The following is a 6416-nucleotide window of genomic DNA, read 5'->3' as shown; positions in this document are numbered from 1 at the left end:
CTGGTATGGGGGGGTACTGGGGGCACTGGTTTGGGGGCACTGCTGAGGGGGCACTGGTGGGGGGGGACTGGGGGCACTGGTTTGGGGGCACTAGTGTGTGAGGAGGGGGATACTGAGGTACTGGTGTGGGGGGGGAGTGGGGGCACTGGTTTGGGGGTGTGGGGGTAGCGAGGACACTGGTGTGTGGGGAGATAGGGGCTGGGGGCACTGGTGCGCGTGAGGAGGGGACACTGGAGGCACTGCTTTGTGTGGGGAGGTACTGGGGACACCAGCGTGCGTGTGTGGGGAGGGGGAACTGGAGGCACTGGCGAAGAGGGGAGCAGAGGGAGGGCTGGAGTGCTGGGGAAGCTGGGGTGCGGCAGGGGGAGACGCTGGGCCGGCCGAACTGGGGACACTGGCACAGACGGGGTGGGAGCTGGGAGGAACGTGCGTTTTGGGGGAGTTCCTGGGGCAAAGAGAGGTTTGGGGCATGCCGGAGGGCGCTGGAGAGAGCAATGGGAGGCGGGGAGCACTGGGGCGACTGGGGGCGGCGGGTGTCAAAATGCCGTGGGGATATTTTCCCTGGTGGCAGAGCCCACCCAGGGCTGAGCAAGGTGCTCCTAGAGTCAGCAGGACCGGAGCACGTTCCTTGGGAATTATGTCATCACTTGATTCCCCAGCGCGCTGCTCGCGCAGAGGAGGAGTTGAGGCAAGACGCGTTAAATCTGTTAAATCTTAAAATCGGTTTTCTAAAGCTACCGAAACACCCTGTCCCCACGGAGGCAGCAGCGGAGCCTGCACAGAACAGCCCCGTCCCAGGCGCGATTGCGCGGATGAAACCACCCACCCTCCTAGCCGGTGTTCGTCGCTGGATTTTCCTCCCTTGTAAGCAAGGTCCGCCTCCTGGCCCTGCGCTTCTGTAGTCACGTCCAGAAATACAAAGCATTTGCTGTCCTAATTCCTGCTGGATTATTTAGACAGCCGAGTAACTTTACGTTAGAAAAGAAGCCTTAGTGCCTGCATAGTTATTACACCCTGGCAAAGCGATTACCCAAAGAGAAACTAGACCTGTGGGTTGGCGTCTGTGTCAGCCAGGAGTTAAATTTGGGTGCCGGTTTGAGAAATGCAACTTGACTCTGCACTTCCTGTATTCTCAAAAGGTAATGCGCATCCTTAATAGGCCACTTACCAAAGCTTGGCTCTACCAGCAAACGTTAACAGCTGCTAGCAGCTCAGGGTCGGGACAACTCCTGCCTTGCAACAGTAGTATGAACCTTTTTGCTTTTACATCCAGGTCTTGAAAGAGGCGGCGTAGGTCAGCTTTCTTTCATGTCCTCGCGCTCCCACCCTTGCAGTCTTCTCCTGACTTCCTTCCCAAATTTGCAGGATGGAAATAAGCAAGGTGGGAACAGCAAATGGATGAAAAGCGAAGCCAAAAAAAATCCCCCTCACCCCAAACGACGTCTCCAGCAGTGGAAGATCTCCAAGGAGAGCTGCTGCCTCAGAGGACGGGTTCTGCAGGATTCCTTCACTTCACTGCCCGGCCATATATCTGCAATTGCTTTTTGTGTTTTTCCTCTGCCCGCTCCCTTTGCATTTGCATTTGCATTCCTGCGGTGCTCGTGAGCTAAGCTCTAGGGTACACTGAGAGTTGAGGAAACACCCGTTTCCCCCTTCCAGCCGCGGCAGGATGAAGGATGAAATCACGCTACCCCCAAAAAATCAAAAATAACATTTTTAGAAAAAGCAAAAATCTATTGTTTCCTATTATTTTGCAGTGAGTAAACGTGTAAAATGGCCGTCTGTCCTGCGCTTGTTCCACGCTTTGACGGGAAAACAATTAGCTGAGAGGGCTGCGCCATAGCTCCAGCTCCGTGTCGGATGGCCAGCTAGGGTCCCAAGGACGCGGGAGGCTGGAACCACAGGCTGTTCAAGACCTAACCTGCAAACCTGGCAAGGAACGAGGATGCTATTGCCCTGAGAACAAACTCCACGTGAAAAATCAATGTTTTCCACCAATGGACGTTTTTTCTCCTGAAAACGTTGATTGTGCAGAGAACAGATTTTCCTTACATGGCCTCCAGCAAAGCACTCTCTGCCTCAGTCGCCTCTGTAAAACACAGATGTTACTGATGTATAGCACCTGCCTGATGGAGGAGCTTGAGCATCACTGGATGGGCTGATGTGGCTCATGACAGGAGAAATGTAATCCTCATAGACCCGCCAGCACCTCCTGAGTCCCACATGGTTTTTCTGTGGGGAGGATGCAAGATTCTGGGGAAGAGATTAAGGGGTTGGAAACAGTGCACTCAAAGAGTGGGAAAGAAACAGTTGTGGAGGAGGATCACGGACACAATCAAAGCTGCCATCTAAGAAAAAATAATCCAGTGCAAATATCACTTTCCTCAACAGGACCGCATGCCTGCATCTGCAGAAGATCTGGACTAACAGAGTGGTACAACCTCTCCCAACCTCACGCAAGCTGACATCAGCTCTGAAGCATATTAACAATTCCGAAGATAGTAAAACGATTGCGAATGCTCCTTTTGTTTAACTAATAGATGGCCGTTTACCCTAAAAGAGAAAAAGATACTCAGTTTACATGATCTGGACAGTCTCATGCATGCAGTCGCACGTTCTGCCACGAACAATGACATTTTGGTTGCAGAAAGAGCTTGTGTCTCTTCATTCCAGTGTCATGCCTGGTAAGCAGTAATAAGTAATGTTTAGAAAGTACTACCTAAAACACTGTCTGCTGAATATCTCTGAGTATTTTCAGAGATATTCAGGTTTCAATTGAAAATCATGGTGAGAATCTATTTCAATAATAGTTGAAAAAATTGGGGGGAAAAAAAAGATAAAGGGACTTGAAAAAAAATCACTTGCTCACCACTGAAAATGGCAATCTGCCCTTTGTCACATTTTTGATTTTTGACTCATTTCCTGACTAGATGTGGTAGTTACTTATGCAGTGTGTGGTTTTCACACAGTCATGAAGACACCAAGAAACAAGTTGGGTTTTGTCAGCGGCTTTTACAGAGGGTTGTTTGGTTGTTTGAACAACTTTGGTTCTGTTTCCCTGGTGCTGCTACAACTATTGAAATATTTCCATCACAAATCAAAACAAAAAGCTGGCTTCCTAGGAAACTGCAAGATGTCAAAACAGCCAGAAAACAAACATAAGAACAAATCAAATCAGAAACTGAAAATCTTAAATGTGCTTTAGCGTCAGAGATGCATACTGCACAAGTACGCAATGAGCAAATACCGGAGTTCGATGGTAATGAAAGTACAACGCAACTTCCAACAAAGACAAAACCATGTCACTAATGGGCACGTCATGGAGCAGCGAGTTACTTGGGACTTCCTCAAAGAGAGGAAAGACTGTTCACAGCTCGGTAGGCTTGGAAAACGTGCTGATCTATCTAGATATCTTACGCTGGGAACCTAAGAAGGAGGATTTTGAGGGAGAAGAATCAATCAGCTCTTCCTCAAGGAGGAATAATCCTCTGCATATACTCCCAATCAGTCTGTCACTCGCAGACCTGGAAAGCCATGTGATAAACTTTACACTCATTCTCAGAGAAACCACACACACGTATACCTTAGTGCTGGAGGATTCTTGCGTATGTAAAGAGCTGAAGGTGGTATTTTTGAAGATCTTTCCTTTGTCTTGGACAAAATTTGGTTCTCATGCTGCAAGACACCAAAGTGATTGTAGGAGTTTTGCCTTAGTTGAGTGCTGGATGAGGCAAAAGAGCTTTATGGATGACACGGACCTGATAGCATTTTAGCATAAAGTAGACCATTGGGACAAGGAAGTTCTTGAGTGTGCATGTCACACTCTTCCTTGCTGTTTGGTTTGACAGTCCTTTACAGAAAATAGAGTAGAGCAGAAATGAGTGGGAACAAACCTCTTTCTGTCCAGCTGGATTAAACCAGATGGGCTCAACCTTTGCGTTGCCGTGCAGCAGCCATTTCAGAGTTATCTACCTGCTCCTCTCCCCTTTCAGGTGCCCAGAAGTTTTCGCACAGACTTTTCAGCTGCTCTGAACATGACACCTTGAAAAAGAGATCTGCGGTTTTTCTGGGCATACTGGAAAGGCCAGTGGAAGTGACCAAACGTAGTGGGCTGCCCGAGAGGTCCAACAAGCCCACAAGTTCTCTTTGCTTTACCACAACAGCTAAGGTCCTGAAACAACACTCCCCAAACCCAAGGGCTCTGAACTTGATGTTTAACAACCGCACATGGGAAGTTCCCCAAACAACAGACCCTCTGGCCTCTCTGACCCTCCAGACTGGCCTGGTAATACCGCATCTAGGGAGGTTGCTAGTTCAGGCTGATCTGTGTTCAGCACCAGGCAATTTCTCGGCTCAGATTTGTACCAAAAGATCAGGCAGGAAGAATCCTGCTCTGTTTCCTTCCCTAGGAGGGGAAACTTCAGTGATACATACTGAAGACTGGCCCTCAGATTAGCAAAGCCATTTTGAAATAACATTATGTGAGGATCCCACTGTGACAGGAGCCCATCTCACCTCCTCTCCTTGCTTTAGCCATTTGCTTGCAGTTCCTCTCAGTTTCCGCAGTCACTCCTCTCCCCTCTGGGCACATCTGTCTTTAAGTCTTCACAGCAGAGGAACACTGGAGTTTTCAGCTCCTTCTCAAAAGGTATCCATGATATTTCCATGTATTTGCGTTTTACCCATGAGACTGGCCTTAATCTGTCCCGACAGCCATGCCAATGAAAAAAAAACAGTCACACTAGGCAGCAGCAGAATCAGCCAGCCGTGGGGATCAGTATCTCCAACTGATTTGAGTTTGAGGTCCAAGCAAATACAAACATTGACTCAGAATTAACCTGAGCCATTAGTGACCTCCCCCCATGCAGATTCCCTCGGGAGCAACTAAGTTAATGGAAGAGACAGACAGGCAGAAATAGTATGATTGCAAGCCAAATTTTCGTAGGAAGCCAAGCAAAAGCCAAGCCAATCCATCATGCCACATATTATAAAGAAATAGGAGAAAAACAGAGGAAAAAAATCAGTGTTTCCACATCTTCCTGTCTCATCTGCTGTCCCATGATTCATACATGACCGGAAAAGGGGAGGCAGCCCACAGGTCTTGGGCCAGTCCATGTTTGCAGGTTGTGTTTGTGCACCTCACATAGCTGCTGGGGATCCTAATACTCCCCCACACAAAGTCAGTAATGGTCTCAAACTTAATTATTTGCTTTATCTTCCCTGTTTTTAAGCCTGATGACTGTAGCTTTCAAGAACTATTGTGTCCACCTCCTTATTTACTCATTTCATTGCAACTGTTTTCTTAGAATGACTGACAGCAAAATATATATATATACTGACAGCAATATATATATATATATACTGACAGCAATATATATATAAAAATATATATATACTGACTGCATATATCATTCATTTTTTTCCAAATAAAAGATAATAAAAGGAAATAGATCTTCAAATGACTGCTTCTTTATTTTAGACTTGTAGGTATGCCAGAAGTTCATGAGTCACTCTTTCAAAGCCAAAATAGAGAACTGCCAGGAACTAGGCCCACACCAAAGTCAGGTCATAGGCTCTCCTCCTATGCAGACTGCACATGTCTACCTGCCCAAAAAGGCATGAAAAACCAAACAGCAATATAGAAACTCCAGTCAGAATGGGTGTCTGACCCCCAGAAACTCCAGTCGTTACTCTCTTCCTCTCCTCCCTACCCCCCAAAAATAGACAACAAAATTCCCTTAAATCCCTTATGCTTTTGTAATAGTTGAAAATGGAAACAAATCACTGAGAAAGAATCTGTCACGAGAAATCCAAATTTTCCTTATCAGAAGTAATTCTTTATGCTAAGATAACTCGTGTTTCATTGCTGCAGTGCCTGAAAACGGTCACACTTGTGATGGACACGCATGCAGTCTGACTGCGGCTCTACTTTTCGTTACAACTGCCGCAGAAGTTCGGCGTCCTCCTTACGCCTCCCAGCACGAGGCACGCAGTTACACAGGGCTGTTCATCTTATACCCTCGCAGGGCAACCGGGAACACTGACCTTGGGAAGATATTTCCGTCTCATTTCACCCGAATATGAAGGCATTGGAACAACATGGAGGGCCTTTTTTTCACGTTCCAGGGCAGGCTACGTTTAGGACGAGCACCACCAGCGAGAACTCCAGCCTTTGATACGTCAGGCGGATCTAGGAGGACAAACACGGGATACGCTGCTGAGCGGTCAGAGCGAGCGATTGCTACCAGCTCTGCCAGTGCCAGGCCCTATAGCACTAGACAAATCACTTGCTCTTCCTCATGCCTTGGCTTTTTCACCGTGGGAACAGCGCTTTCTGCTCTGCTGCTGTGATGTTTAATTATAGCAAGAGGTTAGGAGCTCCCGGGTGAAAGTATCATTAATGGCATGTTACTGGC

Source organism: Struthio camelus, chromosome 1, assembly GCF_040807025.1.
Source record: "Struthio camelus isolate bStrCam1 chromosome 1, bStrCam1.hap1, whole genome shotgun sequence".
Lineage (NCBI taxonomy): Eukaryota > Metazoa > Chordata > Aves > Struthioniformes > Struthionidae > Struthio > Struthio camelus.
The sequence above is the reverse complement of the archived record's forward strand: the minus strand, read 5'-3'. Positions refer to the sequence as shown.